Below are 20,760 nucleotides of genomic sequence, written 5' to 3' on the forward strand. Positions count from 1 at the left end.
CAAGATATACTTCAAACAAGTCCAATTCAAAATCCTCTGAATCAAATGCAAAATCCTGTTCAAAATCCTTTACTTAATCCCATACCTCGTGTTACACCAGACCAAGATCAACTACCATCTCCACACTCAGATTTAATTGATCTAGGCCCAATCGATTTAGATATCACAGAAGACGATATTAATTTAGATTTCGACTCACTCCAAATTCCGTCGCCTAATGAATCTAATTCCGATAATCCTAATATTTCCCACGATGATTACTCACAGTTTCTAAAATCAAATTCTAAAAAAGACATAATTTATAATACTACATTACAAGAACACAACGAACATCTCTTGAAAACAACAAATAAAATAATTCTTATTCCAACATCCATAGACCTCGACGAAAGCAATCCATACGTATCGGAGGTCATTCTTAATACAGAAAATAAAGATGAAATCTTGAATATCGAAAAAGAACTAAATTCCTTTCTTAAAATACACTATGAAAATAAAATTGTTTATTTGCTATTTACGAAAGTTCATCATTTCGACGAAATGACATATCCTTCTATATTCGATGCTTTGAAGAAAGTGAGGAACGACCTATTACTATCCTCTGATTCAACAAACATTTCTATCTCTGATTTCCGAAATCCGTTTGATAAACTATCTTATACTAAAATATACAATATAATTATTCACATATTCCATAATACTAACATCCCTGTCGATGTATATCGAAATAAAATAATATATCCAACCTTAAGTGAAAGATCCAAAATTTTACATGAAAACCATGACATTCCTATAGCTGGTCACTTAGGATCTGTCAGAATGTACAAAAGGATTAAAGAGTCATATTACTGGAAAGGAATGAGGAGCGACATAGAAAATTATGTAAAGACGTGTAGATCTTGTCAGGAAAATAAGGCTCTTAGAAAAATTAACAAAGCTCCTATGGAAATAACAACAACATCTACAGCCCCTTTCCAGAGAATAGCTTTGGACATAGTCGGTCCTCTTCCTGAATCAGGTACTGCAAAACTCAAATTCATCTTAACCATACAAGATGATCTTACAAAATATTCAATAGCTTATCCAATAAGGTCCACAACTGCTGAAGAGACCAGCGATTGTCTAATACATTTTATCTCACTTTTTGGCATTCCTAAAACCATTCTCACAGACCAAGGTACTAACTTCACAGCTGATCTTTTCAAGAGTACCTGTAAATTTCTAAAAATAAAACAACTCTGGTCTTCACCATACCATCCTCAAACTCAAGGCGCGCTAGAACGCAGCCACTCAACACTAAAAGAATATTTAAAATCTTTTATTAATAATAATCAAGACAACTGGCCCACTTATGTTTATACTGCTATACTCACATATAATATAACTCCTCATACAACTACAAAATACACGCCCTACGAACTCATATTTGGACATAAGCCTTATATACCAAATTCTGTATTTGAAGAAGAACCTACTACCTATTTGGATTATATAAAAATGCTACAACATAAATTAAAATTCTCAAGGGAAATTGCCATGCAAAACATTACAAAATCTAAAGAAACGTCAAAATCTTATTACGATTCACATACCAAATCTCCTCCACGTTATAAACCTGGAGATTATGTTTATATTAAAAATCACTTAAGGCTAAGAAAAGCTCTGTCTCCTATCTGGAAAGGACCTTATAAAATAATAATGGTTAATAATAATCATACAGCGACACTTCTAATAAATAGGAAACATGTAACACATCATTTCGATCAAATGAAACCGGCGCTAATACCTAAATAAAACTCAAAGTATAATTTATAATATAATATATTATACTTAATAATCCCATCAATTAAATAAGCGTCTCTTAAACTATGTCTAACTAATTGCGAATGTATAAGAAGATAACATCCTATCCCAGGTACAATTCCATCGGTTAATATAAACACAAACGATAAGCAAAGAACATTCCTTTCTACAATGAATCAAAGATATAAATAAAAGTTTATATAATTAATACTCTATTATTCTAATTTAAGTTTAGTTTTAAACATATATTTAACACGATTAAATTATATAATTCCATTTCAGCGCCATGGGTGAGGTGCACACATCCTCTGGTTTTATTGAACCACTCCCTTCTAGTTCCGGCATCCTTTTCGATGGTTTGGGTAAAATAAAAATAAAAAAGGGACAACTAGATATAATTAATTACATTAATATTTCCTATATCGGCCCTCATCTATATAATTTAAATGGCGTATTTACCACTCTGGAAGAGATATGCAAACGTGCTAATTATCAGCCCTGCGAGAACACCCTGTCTTCCTTACTGGTTCGCTTTGAAGATATTAAAAGTGAATTCAATTCTATATCTCATCTTATTTCTAATCGTAATAAACGCTCACGTCAACGCGAAGACGATGCAATAAAATATGATCAGGCTATAGAGTCCGTTCAGAAAGATGAGAAAACCCTTGCCAAATTAATTAAAGAAAATATTTTAATAACAACAAATACATTAAACTCTTTTAAAGAAACGATAAAGCAACTTGAACTAAATGAAGAAAAATTAAATAAAAATATTTACCAATTCTTTTCTAAATATGAAAATGTAACAAATAAACTTATCATAAACTCTAGCATAAATTCAATTATTAGTAACTTAGAAAGTTCTTTACTTACCATGTCATTCCAAGTACAAGACCTTATTAATGGTATTCTATTTGCCAGTCAAAATGTATTTCATCCTAATATTTTATCTCCTTCTCAACTTTACAAAGAACTTGTAAGCAACATCAGACATTTGCCGGAAGATACACATATTCCTGTACCCTTAGATTTAAGTAATATTCATTTAATTTTAAGTATTTCTAGTGTAGCCTGTTATTATTATAATCATAAATTAGTATTCATATTACAAATCCCTTTAGTAACTAGAGAAACATATGTGTTATACAGAACCTTAGCTATACCAATTCCACACAATATGAATGACCCGAATTCGTTTAGTTTTATTCTACCAAATAATCCATATATTGCTATTTCTAATGATAAGAATGATTATTGTATTTTTGATAATTTAAGAAAATGTAGCCTTGTAAACTCTGAGCTCTATATCTGCGAAACTCGGGCAATCCTTTCGACCAGTGGCAACCCTACGTGTGAAACAGAACTGTTGAAAAACCCTCATAGTTCACTACCACAGCAATGCATAACGAAAACCCACATTGGACCACTTGATGCATGGGAACCTCTCACAAATAACAGATGGGTGTTTATCCAATCACATCGAAATAAGATCTCTATAGATTGTGGTGCAAATGGCCTATCTGAAACCACAGTATTTGGTACAGGTATACTTAGGATACCTAAACATTGCACTGTATTCACAAGAACAATGAAGATAAAAGCTTACAAAAACTTCAAGGTTAATATTACCACACCTATACTGGATTTCACGTTGACAAACGATTCTTGCTGTAATATGATTCCCGAAATTAAAAGTGAACTCAGTTCTGACTATAAGACGCCGAAGGTCATAGATTTAAATAAATTAAAACTTAATAGTGAAAGTGAAATGAAAGAACTAGACAATTTAATTAATAAGGAACCTTTTATTGTAAAATTCCAAACTCATTACACAGTGTCTGTAATTATTATTTTTATTATTGCTATTATACTACTAGCTTATAAGTTAGTTTATTGTATTAAGTTAAGGAAAAATGTTAAACTCCATAAAACCACTGAACCTGAAGATGTGGAAATGAATGTAAGCCCTGCTCCTCTTAGACATCTATCTTAGTTTGAATACTCTCCGAAAATTCAGTTATATCCCTGAATTTCGGTCTTATGCGAGGGGTTGTTATACCCTTAATATGTAGGAGTAATGGCTAACCTCTTGATTATCTAATATGCTAAGTAATCAAGAGGAAAGCATATAAGCATAGCGAGCGGGAGCAGGGTCAGTTCTCATTCGGTATCCATTAAGGTTACACCTCTGTATTCTATTACTATTTCCAAATAAAATCATTTAGTTTTTAAAAAGAGATTTTTAAGTACCCGTATAACAGAACGAACGAACATGAATCGCGTGTTATCAGCGCTATTACGACGTTAATATAAAACAAAAGAGCATCATTACATAGACGATTTGGACAGCCGCTGGTCTGAATAGATACTAGAGTCAATTCTGTTTTGTGAGTTTAATTCAACCCTATGTTTGCAGTTATATAAGAACAGATAAACCGGCTCGAAGGACCAAAGTACAGCTTGCCTGCCAGTGGGCTGTTAAATGTGTATTTAAATTTATATGTAATAAATGTCAGAAGTATTGGTATGGTATATGTAGTATAGAGCAGTGTTGGCCTGGTGGCTTCAGCGTGCGACTCTCATCCCTGAGGTCGTAGGGTCGATCCCCGGCTGTGCACCAATGGACTTTCTGTCTATGTGCGCATTCAACATTCGCTCGAACGGTGAAGGAAACCGGCTTGCCTTAGACCCAAAAAAGTCGATGGCTTGCATCAGCTCATGTGATCACCAACTTGCCTATAGGATAAACAAATGATCATGAAACAGACACAGGCCCTGACCTCAGAAGGATGTAACGCCATTGATTTATTTTTATTTATTTTATGTGTAGTATATGTATTATCAAGCTGCACTAGATAACTAAATATGAATGAGAGGATAAGACCGAAGAAGATAACAACCCTACGGATCCAAGCCCTGTAGATGTATGAATATCTTTTACTATGAGAGACTTGCTCACTCTGTCATTCTCTTTTAAGATGACATAAAAATATTTGCCATCTCTTATAAGGAAATTTTTGCGCTCTTTTGTGGTACACACGTTTTACCAAGCATGACGTTATACATCAGAAAAACTGCATTCTTATACCATACATAAGGTAATACCACTTTCATTCAGTCGTTGCACACCTTGACATCGGCATTGTATAACCAAAAATTACATTAAATAGTCAGGCTTTGTAATAACTGGGGAAAGAAACAAAAGCTGTTACTTGTGGACTTTTTAACGTTGATATTAGATCTTTTAAAGATCAACATTGGTTGTTAATTATAAAGATAGTAAGTTAAATAAATAAAAATATTTACTCGAGTATTTATTCGCTTTGGCGTCAGTTATGTAACCTAACCTTAGTTAATTGACATTGTATGTAGTTTAGTTAAAAATATAAAGTGATTAATATCAAATGTTAACGATAAACTTAACTTAGCCAGCTTTATAAATTCAACACACTTAATTATAAATTCAAATTCTCTAAAAATATTTAATTATATTATTACTTAACAAAATACATAAGCAAAAAAGCTGGGCCGGTCGCAGAGCAGGCGGAGAATAAGAAACGTCTCCAATATAAGTATTTCCTCAATCCTCCAACTTCGATTTTGGTCCCTTTGGAGTAGACTCTTGGGCCGTAGGGTTCAAGTGCACAGGCGCTAATTAAAGATTTAAGTTGGCACCTGGTAGATAATACCGGTGACCCCAAAGCTGGTGCTTTCCTAGCACAACGAATAAGTATCGCAATACAGCGAGGAAATGCAGCCAGCGTTAAAGATACACTACAGGGACCAAACTTTTTAAATTTGTATTTTCTTTTTATTAAATATTAAGTATGTATTTTTATTATTACTATATAGGTTAAGAAAACTTCAAATACTGTATATTTGATTATTATGTTTAGGTTTTGATATTCTTAACACTTATAGGTAAAGATAAATTTCTCAGTTACAGTTCTTTGTTAGACCAGCGTCGCAAGCCTATTTACCTACTTACAGCTACAGAAATCTGAGGCCCAAACCTTAAAGGTTAAATGGCTACACATTAGGGATATATGTAATTCTTTACGTGACATTTGCACTCGACACTGGCAACAGAAACCTTTGTTTGGTTTCATATGTAAGAATGCAGACACAACATTTACGAACTGTTACTCAAATTACATCAAAGCGCGCACAAAAACCGAACGCACGCAACCGGTATGTTACGTGGCACTGTGACAACGTGATTAATATATGACTACCACGATTAAATATAGTATTAATTCATCAAATTCAGTTCATTACTTAGTTTGAGTTTGAGTTAGCCGTTCAAAAATGTTACAAAGTAAGGGGGCCTGGTGGACACAGCTTAAATTCTAGGCATTTAAAAAAGTTAAATCAAAACAGAGATTTTTGTTTTGTTCAGTATATAGCTGTCACTCCAAAATCATGGGTCCACTGAAAATCAGTGTTGCTGGTGACAGTAACTTAGAGCTAAGTTGGTTTTGATTAAAGTTATTGTGTTTGTATATATATGTGTGTGCTTTAATCAAAAAAATGTTTTATATTTTTTTCTTTTTTCTTTCTTGATTATTCTTACATTACAATTTCGTATAAAGATATAGGTAAACTAAAAATTGCCGAATAGATTTGTGTGTGATAAGAAAGTTGAAGTATTTTCTAATCAATTCCACTTAGGCTATTTCAAAAAAAGAACCTACCAAATCTTAAAGGCCATTGCTGGCGCATTTGTGGGCCTTCTGGGAGTGTGACTGTCAATTGGTGGTGTAACTACTTTTTTATCGAACAGGGGGCAAACGGGCAGAAAGCTCTCCTGAAGTTAAGTGATACCGCCACCAATGGACCTTCAATTACAGAGGTCTCACGAGTGCGTTGTCGGCCTTTTATACTTTACTTAGCATCAGTGTTGGCCTAGTCGCTTCAGCGTGCGATTCTCATCCCTGAAGTCGTAGGTTCGATCCCCGGCTGTGTACCAATAGAATTTCTTTCTATCAGCCCATTTAACATTTGCTCGAACGGTGAAGGAAAACATCGTGAGGAAACCGATATGTCTTAGACCCAAAAAGGCGTGTATCAGGAACTGGAGGCTGATCACCTACTTGCGTATGAGATAGACAAATGATTATGAAACAGATATAAATATCTGAGGCTCAGACCTAAACTGGTTGTAGCGCCACTGTTTTATTTTTGGCATCAGATGAGCCTCCGCTCTATTTTCCCTCATTTCTATAAAAAAATGTCTATAATTCCATGATTATTATGTAAATTGACTGAATTATAACGATAAATGCTGAAGAGGTCTTTGAGTTAATGACGCAGCCTCTTCAACATTAGTTAAGGTATTCAAAAAAGTTTTTTGTGATATACAGGTCTGATCTAAAGATATACTTATTCCTAAAAGTTCTTAGTATTAATTTACATAACAATGCAAATCAGTGCAATCTATAATTTAAAATGTAGGGAATCTCTTAGAGATAAATTCAAGGAAATTAATATACTTACCTTTCCCTCGCAATATATTTATGAAAATATTATGTATGTATACAAAAATAGTGATAAGTTTACTAGAATAGAACATACGCACAATGTTAATACACGGAACAAACGCAGGCTGCAATTTCCCCGTACTAGACTATCTAAAGTTAGTAATTCTTTTTTGGGGAAAGGGATACTCTTCTTTAATAAAATCCCAGAGGCTCTTTTATCACTGCCTTTCAATAAATTTAAGAAATGTTTTAAAGAAAAGCTGTGTAAAAAGGCTTACTATAAAGTCAACGATTATCTAGTTGATAAAAGGGCCTGGGACTAGTGCTAGACAGGCTACTTCTAATTAATTTGCGATATTTGTTTTAAATAAGTGTTGTTTGATGATTTGCTGTTTTAAAAGAGTACCGAGAGTTTTTTACGCCGGCTTTTTCTCTCGGCCTACACCCTCTGTCTTCTTTGCCGATGATTAGGGATGCCTTCAAATTTAATGACGTGGAATAAGTGATACATGTATCTTATGTTCCATAATAAACATATTTTATTTTTTATTTATAACGAACATAAACTTTGTTACCAGGAAAACTGTATTTTTAGTAACGTATTAAGACGTTTTTATGATTAATCGATTCGTTCTAAGAAATTTAGATTGTTGTTTCTAAAAATCGAGCTTAAACAGGAAGGTACACCGGTTTACATTTTTTGTTATCAAATATTTGATGTAATCTTACACGGAAAATTTTAATTGTCACCGTTATTTTACATTTCAAACATACTTACGGTACTAGCTAAATAACATAATATATAGGAAACGATTAATAACGTTAATTTCCGGTCTGTTATTAAGAGGTATCTAGCTAGCAAGTCAAAGGGCGAATATTTCGTCATAGTCGTAGAATAGTGACGGATGTGACAAATAGTAAACTTTAAATTTCAAAATATAATCATGTCCCTTTGGAACAACATATTAAATTATGTTTTTTTAATTATTTATTGACTTAGGGTCCTTCAGGAAAAGAGCGTAACAATTCTTAAAAGGCCGGCAACGCACTCATGACCCTCTGGCATTAAGGGTGTCCATGGCTTAACATCAAGTGAGTCTCTAGCCCTTTTTTTTAAATAACTAGAGGACACGGTGAACTTTGTATCACCTACAATATTTCTGTCAAAACAAAATACACATTTTTAAAACTCACGATAAACGAACAGCAATTAATTTATCAAGCATGACGAATATATATGTTATATTCAAAAAGCATAAGATCTTATTCTTCGTATTCTCACTACTGAAGGAACGACACGACGCTTGAAAAGCCCTAACTGATACGTCGACTTACGCCTCCACACCATTCTATCCTCAGCTTGTGTGGTATTAGGGATGTTGAGACCCATAATTGTCTTTATTTGGTCAGACCAACGGGTAGGCGTAGTGGCTTCAGCGTGCGACTCTCATCCATGAGGTCGTAGATTCGATTCCCTGCTGTGCACCATTGGACCTACTTTCTATGTGCGCTTTTAACATTCGCTCAATCGTGAGGAAACTGGCTTGCTATAGACCCAAAAAGTCGACGGCGTATGCGGCACAGGAGGCTGATCACCTACTTGACTATTAGATTGACAAACGATCATGAAACAGATACAGAAATCTGAGGCCCAGACCTAAAAAGGTTGTAGCGCCACTGATTTATTTTAACAGTAGATAATCGATTCTCCTACCAGCACTCTTCCTTACTATTAAGCATAAGATAATATAATAGAAATACATTGTAAAACTTTGTTTATCAAAAGAATTTTTGTTTTCCCTTTGTAAAAAGCTAAGAATCCTTGTTAATAAGTTTTTTACGTGTCGGTCTCGTTCATAAAAGACATAACACTAAAAAATAACTTACTGACAATTATTTCACTTAACACTTGTTTTCTGGAAGAATGCGTTCATTAAAATAGCATGAAATATAATCATTTTAATAGATGTTGTGTTAACGAGTGTTAACGACAACAGCTAATTAGAGAGACATCTTTAAATAGAAGATGATATTAAGGTACAAGAAGAAAGAGTTTTTCGTTTTGAATGGTACTTTATGGTGAACGTAAGAAAACAGTACAGCATGAGTAGTACAAGAGGCGACGCGGGTCTCGCGAGCCATCGGGCTCCGACTGGCCCATGAATATCACGTGGATTTCTCAGGAGTAGTCGCCCGGGCCTGACTGTAACTTATAAAAATACTAGTAGACCGGCCAAGCGTTGCTGTGGCTAAGGTTTTTGTTATATTACATAGTAGCAAACTATTCAAGGGAAACGGTAGGAGAACACCAGTCATGGGGACCACCATGCTTTTTGGTGGTTATGCCATTAAATAGACTATCAAATAATAAACAAATATTTTGCAATAAAATAATATTGCGGGTATAAATTGAGATGTAAGCTATCCTATCTTTTAAGTTGGATCAAACTACACACGGTGTGCAAATTTGATTGATATCGGTTCGGTAGTTTAGGAGTCCATAGCGGACAAACAACGTGACCCATAATTTATATATATTAAGATATTACAAATGTTCAATTTATATTAAAACAAAATAAAATACATAGTGTAACTGATTTATGAATAATGATTAACAGTATTTTAAGGCTTGTTTAATACACTGTTTTATAAAGTAAAACAAAACAATTGTTTCTATAAATATAATTAATGGTTCTAAGATCTAGCTTTTTATAGATTTTTATCGTTAATTGACATAAACTTTATTTAAATCTATATATCCGATGCGAGTGTATTTCCGGTATAAGTTAGAAACAGGAGGTAATTGAATTATCGAGTTTCGGAAGTGAAAAAGTGATTACAAAACCTGTTGCTATCTCGAGATTATAGATTATAATAACCCAAATACAATAAACATGTTTATAATATATTTGATTTGACATATTAAGAGTGTATATAACATTTCCAAAGTACACTATATATATCTTAATATATACAAATTACGCGTCACGTTGTTTGTCCGCTATGGACTCCTAATCTACTTAACCGATTTCAATCAAATTTGCACACCGTGTGCAGTTTGATCTAACTTAAAAGATAGGATAGCTTACATCTTAATTTATACCAGCAATATTATTTGTTTATTATTTAACAGTTATTCTAACAGATGGCGCTGTGTTGATAGTACCAACATTTCACATAAGCTACAATTTGATGGCATAACCACCAAAGAAGCATGGTGGTCCCCATGACTGGTGTTCTCCTACCGGTTCCCTTGAATAGTTTACTACTATTTAATATAACAAACACCTTAGCCTCAGCAACGCGTGGTCCGGTCTGCTAGTATATAACATATTTATAGATGCATCGCGAGAGATATAAGAGAATAAGAGATAAGCGCAAGCGCAAGGCGGTTCTAATATTGGCATTTGGATCACATACAGTTTTTTTTTTTTACGAATAAGCCTGTACCAACTAAGTTTTTATACTATTTAAGCACCGATTTGAAACATGATACAGTAAGACTTAGCTACTATGTACTAATATATATTAATTTACCTGTAGATTAGCTTTTACATTTTTTTTCTTTACATTTAACTTTATTTAACTTTAGTTTTAGTTACATGTTATTTTAAGTTTTTTTCTTGTTAATTAATTATGCATTTCTTGTACTTTACCCTCTATAGGTGTTTTTTTTATTGTTCCATATTATTGTTGCCTGGAAGAAATCGCTTGTTAGCGATAAGGCCGCCCGTTGTCTAATAACTTATGTAACCTGCTTTTTTATTTTTATATGTATGATTTTATATATGTATTATGGTAACGAAGTAAATAAATAAATAAGACCCTGTCCAAGGACCTTAGGGGCTTAAGCTTAGGTTTCCTATAAAAGCGGTGCCGCTATCTAACGACCGTAATGAACGTTGGGTGACGTCACCCATACGTTGTCTATAAATAACATCGGAGTAGGTTTTCTAGTGAATGTGTAGTCACCGTAACGTCAAATAGCGGTGCTGTCATTTGCATGACGGCCGTCATAGCGGTGATATACATTAGTTCAACGTTTTTCGCGTGTAGCGGTGACCATATTTAATTAACACAATGAGTGGAAACGTGACTTGGACGAGCGAAAATGAGTTTTTTTTGCATTATATTAAAAAGTAAGGACATCTGTTATTAACAACCGTAAAATGACGGCCGTTAGTTAACGGCACCGCTTTTCTAGGAAACCTAAGCTTTAGGGTGGTGGCGTCAGTCATAACCTACTCTGGGTCCCAAGGATGAGAGGAAAATGTTCAATCTTACACAAAATGTACGATGTGTACAGGACAACGTCTGTCGGATTCGCTAATAGGTATATAATATTTTTCTTACTTTATTAATTTATATATTTAATTATTAACAATTCGCTCGCTTGCTATTTACCCAAACACATATGTGTTTGTACGATCCGTTAACTTTTAACTAAAACTCCACACGGTTAAAATAAATACCATTAAACGAAAAGCAATAGTGCGGAAACGTTTAGATAGACGTTTCTGGGGTAGGTCATTTATACAGCTAATTTAGTTTAAGGAAGTGTTAACAAGAGTTGCCAACACGTGATCGAGTAGATTCGCTTTTAACAAGTGTCTACCAATTAGTTGATCTCCGAAGAAAGAGTCTGGTTTGAATAACAATTTATCAACGTTTAGCGTTAGGCTGGAAAATAGGGAAATAGAGAAACATTTCGTGGGCTTATTTTATAACTTTCTAAACAAAAATGTTGTTTTAATTTTTAATACAAAATGTATTATTGATACACATAATACATTATACGTTTATTACATACTGGAGGGATAAAAGCGTTCAGTCTCGCCTTTGAAACCCTTATCTAAAATTTAAAAAATAAATCAGTGGCGCTTCAAACTTTTTAGGTCTGGGCCTCAGATGTTTCATGATTGTCAATCTAATAGGCAAGTGATCTGCCTCCTGTGCCTGACACACACCGTCGAGTTTTATGTCTAAGACAAGCCGGTTTCCTCACGATGTTTTCCTTCACCGTTCGAGTGAATGTTAAATGCGCACATATAAAGGAAGTTGGTGCACATCCGGGGATCGAACCTACGACCTCATGGATGAGAGTGACACGCTGACGCCACTAGACTAACACAGCTTAAAATCCGTAGTAAATTAAAATCGTTTAAATATACATACAAAGTTATAAAATCGTAAACAATTTACAATACTATTTATAACTGCAGCTTTTTCTTTAAAGCTTCGCAACTAATGGGGCATGGAATATAGCCTCAACTTACTGCGTCCGACCTCGAAACATTATACGCCGGGAATCGAACCCAGCATATCTGGTTTATGTTTACCACTAAACAACGGAGTCTATGTTATAGTTTTAAATTGCAGAATACTTATTTCTAAATCAAAATGACTTTCCAAAAGCATTTTCCTGGGAACGCAAGGCTCAAAGTTATCTACGTCACGTAAGCGCATCGGGCAAATGACATTGGATGATCTCACGATATGAGGACTACTATAATCATGCGCATGCGGTTACTTTACATTTATATAAAAACACATGTTAGAAGCGCAGTACAAATTTTTTAAACTATACATGCCACAATATAATGTAATAGCGACGCATTAACACGTGTACATTGCCTGTAGGAAATGTAGGTCTCAGTTACTAAACACACCATCGTCACCTATCGTGTATTATGAGTCGTAAACAAACTTTGAAACTGTCAAGATGGAGAAAAAAAGGATAATTTAGATACTGTAAAATTAGAAATTATTGTAATTGGTTAAATTTGTTCTCTATAACGACACAAAATGCTCGGTCCATGAATTCGTTATAAAGAGTTTACACTATACATGTACATATAGCGACAGTTACAATCAGTACAAAGAGTTATACCCTGAAACGAGCGAACATACTAACGCCAACAAAACAAGAAGAACTTTTAGACCTTAACCGAACAGTTAAGTACATTATACAATTTTTAAAGATTAATTCATTCAATTAAATGTCCCATCAATCGAGTGAAGCGTAATAGTCTGTATGTTTTAAAGACGCACTATTTGTGCCTTGACTTGTTTAACGTACGCGTAATATTCTTAAAAGGAGTATCCATAGCGCTGAATCAGGTGCATCATGAGCACGCCACATACATACCCTCACTTTCACACTATCACACAACACACAACATAACATATAAATAGGATTTACCTACTTAAATGTATTTAATATTTTTATTGATTTTTTCTTTTGTATATGTTTGAACCTTGTAAAGGTATATGTATTCCATCTTTGGCTATATATTAAGTATAATTGCTTTTTGTAATATATAATTTATGTTAGTTGTAGGATAAAGAAGTAAATATATCAATTAGTCAAATATATTGGCAACGTTTCGTCCGATTTTCTGTAGAACTGTCATAGTACGTAAATGGTCTGATGTCGGGCAACACGCCGCCACGTATCAGAGACATCTGTTTGTTAGTTCCAACTAACATTGCTCGGAACATCACTGGGCGTGGCCCAAGGTATGTGCTTGTAGAGTGAAATACTTGTAATAGTAAAATTGTATTCTGTGTAATGACTATTAAGATTAGTTTTTAATTTTTTTGTTAGTTTCATTGATTTGCATTTTATTCTTTTTAAATATACAATTCCAACACAAAATATACAGTATTTACAATATTTTTAACCTACATAGTAATAATAATAATTAAAAATTGATAAATAGAAAATTAAAAAAAATAAAAGGCTTCGTCCTTTTGTACCTTTAACCTACTACTAATTTAACTAAATAACTACTAGTAACAAATTTCATTTCATTTAGTTAAATTAGTTACTTAGTTTTTTTTCGAATTCCTTGCCTTGATAAGGCCGCTGTTGCCTCCTTAATCATTTATGTTACCAGATTGTATATGCAACAAAGTGTTAATACATAAATAAATAATATATATATAAATGAAACTCTAGTGCATTTGATTATGATTGGTCTACAGCCTCTCTAGTCTAGTAACAAGCGATTTAATATCACAAAAAGAGAACCGAACCGTCATTTGTTTTAGATTTTCAGCCCCTTTTATGTTGTTTTCATTCAATTGTCGCTTTCGGCGCCAAATCTTAAATAATAATAAATCTCTGAAATCTATGACGTCTACCCCGTGATTAAAACAAGTATTTTTCTTCATTCCTTGAAGATTTTGAGGAGGTTATTGCCAAAAAGGGGCACACAGATACCTAAAAATAAGATTATAGAAATTTAAATGTGTTTTAAATTTAATGTAAAACTATCAATATATCATATTAAATAATTTCTTAACTTGCTATAGTGTTTCACTTAAACCCTACCGTTTATCACAAAGCCTATAAAGGATTTGCCTCATTAAAATTAAATTCCATGTTTTCATATCAGTACAATCACAAAATAAGCAATAATTTGAATTCTAAGAAACACAACAATTTTATATGTAAGATTGTAACTCAAGGCAGATGTAATGGCAAAACTAATGACAAGGTTAAATTCTCTATGCTCTTAAACTAATAGTAATAGTAATCTAAACACGGAGGTCTTGGTTTTATTCCCTGGAAAAAAAATACATTAAAAATTTTAGCTTTTTTTATGTAATAGGAGGCAAACGGGCAGGAGGCTCACCTGAAGTTAAGTGATACCGCCGCCCATTGACACTCACAATGCCAGAAGGCTCGCAAGTGCGTTGCCGGCCTTTCAAGAATTGGTAAAAAGCTCTATTTTGAACCTAACGATTGGCCGGAATCAAACTAAATCTACTAATTCTAATATTAAAACTGTGCTTTGATACATTATTTATCTCACAATATAGTATACACTATACTAGAATTACAATAGTTGTCATAAATCTAATGAATTTTCTTCTCTTTTCAGATTGTTACGTAAAGATCTACAACGTCACACAAGATATTAATATCAGGTAAATATATATTACTATCGTAATCGTAATTAATAATCATAATAATAAAGCCCGTTTTATTTCCAATCGTGACAAAAAAACAAATTATTAAACACAGCTTAGATTATTTTAAATTTTTATACATTAATTTTTTTTTTGCTTGTTATTCTATATTCTAGCTTCCTTCAGTACCGTCGATCGGAACCCCTTCACGGGTATAGGCCTCCTCCAGCTTTTTCCAACTAACTCTGTCTATGGCTCTCTTTCTCCATTCGTTTCCTGCTACCGCTTCTATTTCTTCTATCCACCTTTTTTTTCGTAATTGTAATTAAAATACATAATTCATTTACAAAAAGTTGTTAAAATAAAAATATTTTAAGAGTTACATAATTTTAACGATTGAGCAGCCTAGTGTATTTGATTCCTGTGGGCAGACTTTCCGTCTATATGTGCATTTAACCCTAAATAGTCGACAGTGTATGTCAAGCTCAAAAGCCTACCTAATAAAAACCTAACTACCTATTACAAAAAAATCCCGAAAGAAATCCAAAAATCTGAGCCCCTAAAAGGTTTATAGCGATTGGTTTTTATATATCAAATAAGTGGTTCAAAAAACCTAAATCTTATTACGAAAATATTTTTAGGTTTTATATGCAACAATCTACCTCTAAGTGCTTAATAAAGTCAATGACATTATGATATTTCGTTTTATGTCTTTCTTTACTTCAGTGTTGAGTTTTGGTACCACGCGATCCTAAATTGAGAGAACTATGTTTTTTCATACAAAATCATCAGAATCGGTTTCGCTATTGAAAGCCTGAATATTCATCTAGTGGGCAGGTGGCTATGTCTTACGTTAGAGAAGAAAATTAAAAAAAAAATTACATGGAATTGTAAATCTACTACTCTAATATAACGAATAATAATAATATTGACGACTCATTGGTCTAGTGGTTAGTAGCCCTGACTGTGAATGGGTTCAGGGTTCGATCCCCGGCTGAGACGAACATCGATGCGATGAGCATTTGGTGTTGTTCTTAGGTCTTGGGTGTTTAAATATGTATTTATATGTCTATCTATCTATAATATTTATGTATATCCATTGCCTAGTACCCATAACACAAGCTTCACCAGCTTAGCATGGGACTAGGTCAATTGGTGTGAATTGTCTTTAAAAAAAATCCTAAACAATTTTAAAGTACAGTAATAGTAGTTTGCAAGTCCAGTTATAGTTTATTTGAAGACAGTGAATCATCCAGCTAGACAGCTGAGCGGCGCAGCTAACGGACGGGTACAGTTGTATGTCTGACGATTTATCGCCCGGGAAATCACTTGCAAATACGAGTACTATCGATATATTTTTGCTTAACCTGCTTTTTTATTTTTATATGTATGATTTTATATATGTAGTATGGTAACGAAGTAAATAAATAAATAAGACCCTGTCCAAGGACCTTAGGGGCTTAAGCTTAGGTTTCCTATAAAAGCGGTGCCGCTATCTAACGACCGTAATGAACGTTGGGTGACGTCACCCATACGTTGTCTATAAATAACATCGGAGTAGGTTTTCTAGTGAATGTGTAGTCACCGTAACGTCAAATAGCGGTGCTGTCATTTGCATGACGGCCGTCATAGCGGTGATATACATTAGTTCAACGTTTTTCGCGTGTAGCGGTGACCATATTTAATTAACACAATGAGTGGAAACGTGACTTGGACGAGCGAAAATGAGTTTTTTTTGCATTATATTAAAAAGTAAGGACATCTGTTATTAACAACCGTAAAATGACGGCCGTTAGTTAACGGCACCGCTTTTCTAGGAAACCTAAGCTTTAGGGTGGTGGCGTCAGTCATAACCTACTCTGGGTCCCAAGGATGAGAGGAAAATGTTCAATCTTACACAAAATGTACGATGTGTACAGGACAACGTCTGTCGGATTCGCTAATAGGTATATAATATTTTTCTTACTTTATTAATTTATATATTTAATTATTAACAATTCGCTCGCTTGCTATTTACCCAAACACATATGTGTTTGTACGATCCGTTAACTTTTAACTAAAACTCCACACGGTTAAAATAAATACCATTAAACGAAAAGCAATAGTGCGGAAACGTTTAGATAGACGTTTCTGGGGTAGGTCATTTATACAGCTAATTTAGTTTAAGGAAGTGTTAACAAGAGTTGCCAACACGTGATCGAGTAGATTCGCTTTTAACAAGTGTCTACCAATTAGTTGATCTCCGAAGAAAGAGTCTGGTTTGAATAACAATTTATCAACGTTTAGCGTTAGGCTGGAAAATAGGGAAATAGAGAAACATTTCGTGGGCTTATTTTATAACTTTCTAAACAAAAATGTTGTTTTAATTTTTAATACAAAATGTATTATTGATACACATAATACATTATACGTTTATTACATACTGGAGGGATAAAAGCGTTCAGTCTCGCCTTTGAAACCCTTATCTAAAATTTAAAAAATAAATCAGTGGCGCTTCAAACTTTTTAGGTCTGGGCCTCAGATGTTTCATGATTGTCAATCTAATAGGCAAGTGATCTGCCTCCTGTGCCTGACACACACCGTCGAGTTTTATGTCTAAGACAAGCCGGTTTCCTCACGATGTTTTCCTTCACCGTTCGAGTGAATGTTAAATGCGCACATATAAAGGAAGTTGGTGCACATCCGGGGATCGAACCTACGACCTCATGGATGAGAGTGACACGCTGACGCCACTAGACTAACACAGCTTAAAATCCGTAGTAAATTAAAATCGTTTAAATATACATACAAAGTTATAAAATCGTAAACAATTTACAATACTATTTATAACTGCAGCTTTTTCTTTAAAGCTTCGCAACTAATGGGGCATGGAATATAGCCTCAACTTACTGCGTCCGACCTCGAAACATTATACGCCGGGAATCGAACCCAGCATATCTGGTTTATGTTTACCACTAAACAACGGAGTCTATGTTATAGTTTTAAATTGCAGAATACTTATTTCTAAATCAAAATGACTTTCCAAAAGCATTTTCCTGGGAACGCAAGGCTCAAAGTTATCTACGTCACGTAAGCGCATCGGGCAAATGACATTGGATGATCTCACGATATGAGGACTACTATAATCATGCGCATGCGGTTACTTTACATTTATATAAAAACACATGTTAGAAGCGCAGTACAAATTTTTTAAACTATACATGCCACAATATAATGTAATAGCGACGCATTAACACGTGTACATTGCCTGTAGGAAATGTAGGTCTCAGTTACTAAACACACCATCGTCACCTATCGTGTATTATGAGTCGTAAACAAACTTTGAAACTGTCAAGATGGAGAAAAAAAGGATAATTTAGATACTGTAAAATTAGAAATTATTGTAATTGGTTAAATTTGTTCTCTATAACGACACAAAATGCTCGGTCCATGAATTCGTTATAAAGAGTTTACACTATACATGTACATATAGCGACAGTTACAATCAGTACAAAGAGTTATACCCTGAAACGAGCGAACATACTAACGCCAACAAAACAAGAAGAACTTTTAGACCTTAACCGAACAGTTAAGTACATTATACAATTTTTAAAGATTAATTCATTCAATTAAATGTCCCATCAATCGAGTGAAGCGTAATAGTCTGTATGTTTTAAAGACGCACTATTTGTGCCTTGACTTGTTTAACGTACGCGTAATATTCTTAAAAGGAGTATCCATAGCGCTGAATCAGGTGCATCATGAGCACGCCACATACATACCCTCACTTTCACACTATCACACAACACACAACATAACATATAAATAGGATTTACCTACTTAAATGTATTTAATATTTTTATTGATTTTTTCTTTTGTATATGTTTGAACCTTGTAAAGGTATATGTATTCCATCTTTGGCTATATATTAAGTATAATTGCTTTTTGTAATATATAATTTATGTTAGTTGTAGGATAAAGAAGTAAATATATCAATTAGTCAAATATATTGGCAACGTTTCGTCCGATTTTCTGTAGAACTGTCATAGTACGTAAATGGTCTGATGTCGGGCAACACGCCGCCACGTATCAGAGACATCTGTTTGTTAGTTCCAACTAACATTGCTCGGAACATCACTGGGCGTGGCCCAAGGTATGTGCTTGTAGAGTGAAATACTTGTAATAGTAAAATTGTATTCTGTGTAATGACTATTAAGATTAGTTTTTAATTTTTTTGTTAGTTTCATTGATTTGCATTTTATTCTTTTTAAATATACAATTCCAACACAAAATATACAGTATTTACAATATTTTTAACCTACATAGTAATAATAATAATTAAAAATTGATAAATAGAAAATTAAAAAAAATAAAAGGCTTCGTCCTTTTGTACCTTTAACCTACTACTAATTTAACTAAATAACTACTAGTAACAAATTTCATTTCATTTAGTTAAATTAGTTACTTAGTTTTTTTTCGAATTCCTTGCCTTGATAAGGCCGCTGTTGCCTCCTTAATCATTTATGTTACCAGATTGTATATGCAAAAAAGTGTTAATACATAAATAAATAATATATATATAAATGAAACTCTAGTGCATTTGATTATGATTGGTCTACAGCCTCTCTAGTCTAGTAACAAGCGATTTAATATCACAAAAAGAGAACCGAACCGTCATTTGTTTTAGATTTTCAGCCCCTTTTATGTTGTTTTCATTCAATTGTCGCTTTCGGCGCCAAATCTTAAATAATAATAAATCTCTGAAATCTATGACGTCTACCCCGTGATTAAAACAAGTATTTTTCTTCATTCCTTGAAGATTTTGAGGAGGTTATTGCCAAAAAGGGGCACACAGATACCTAAAAATAAGATTATAGAAATTTAAATGTGTTTTAAATTTAATGTAAAACTATCAATATATCATATTAAATAATTTCTTAACTTGCTATAGTGTTTCACTTAAACCCTACCGTTTATCACAAAGCCTATAAAGGATTTGCCTCATTAAAATTAAATTCCATGTTTTCATATCAGTACAATCACAAAATAAGCAATAATTTGAATTCTAAGAAACACAACAATTTTATATGTAAGATTGTAACTCAAGGCAGATGTAATGGCAAAACTAATGACAAGGTTAAATTCTCTATGCTCTTAAACTAATAGTAATAGTAATCTAAACACGGAGGTCTTGGTTTTATTCCCTGGAAAAAAAATACATTAAAAATTTTAGCTTTTTTTATGTAATAGGAGGCAAACGGGCAGGAGGCTCACCTGAAGTTAAGTGATACCGCCGCCCATTGACACTCACAATGCCAGAAGGCTCGCAAGTGCGTTGCCGGCCTTTCAAGAATTGGTAAAAAGCTCTATTTTGAACCTAACGATTGGCCGGAATCAAACTAAATCTACTAATTCTAATATTAAAACTGTGCTTTGATACATTATTTATCTCACAATATAGTATACACTATACTAGAATTACAATAGTTGTCATAAATCTAATGAATTTTCTTCTCTTTTCAGATTGTTACGTAAAGATCTACAACGTCACACAAGATATTAATATCAGGTAAATATA

General features: G+C 33.5%; 1 protein-coding gene across 2 annotated transcripts in view; it reads left to right on the top strand.

Moving 5' to 3' along the window:
* LOC125057234 overlaps positions 1-20,760 on the top strand; it is a 94,828-nt gene that overhangs the window by 35,588 nt on the left and 38,480 nt on the right. Inside the window, exon 2 of one of the 2 annotated variants that reach the window (XM_047660798.1) lies at positions 15,176-15,221. The gene's annotated coding sequence lies outside the window, so the exon portion shown is untranslated. Of the gene's footprint in view, positions 1-15,175; positions 15,222-20,705; positions 20,752-20,760 lie in introns of those variants that run through there. The other variant, XM_047660797.1, reaches the window with a different exon arrangement.

This window comes from Pieris napi, chromosome 16 (genome assembly GCF_905475465.1).
Source record: "Pieris napi chromosome 16, ilPieNapi1.2, whole genome shotgun sequence".
Lineage (NCBI taxonomy): Eukaryota > Metazoa > Arthropoda > Insecta > Lepidoptera > Pieridae > Pieris > Pieris napi.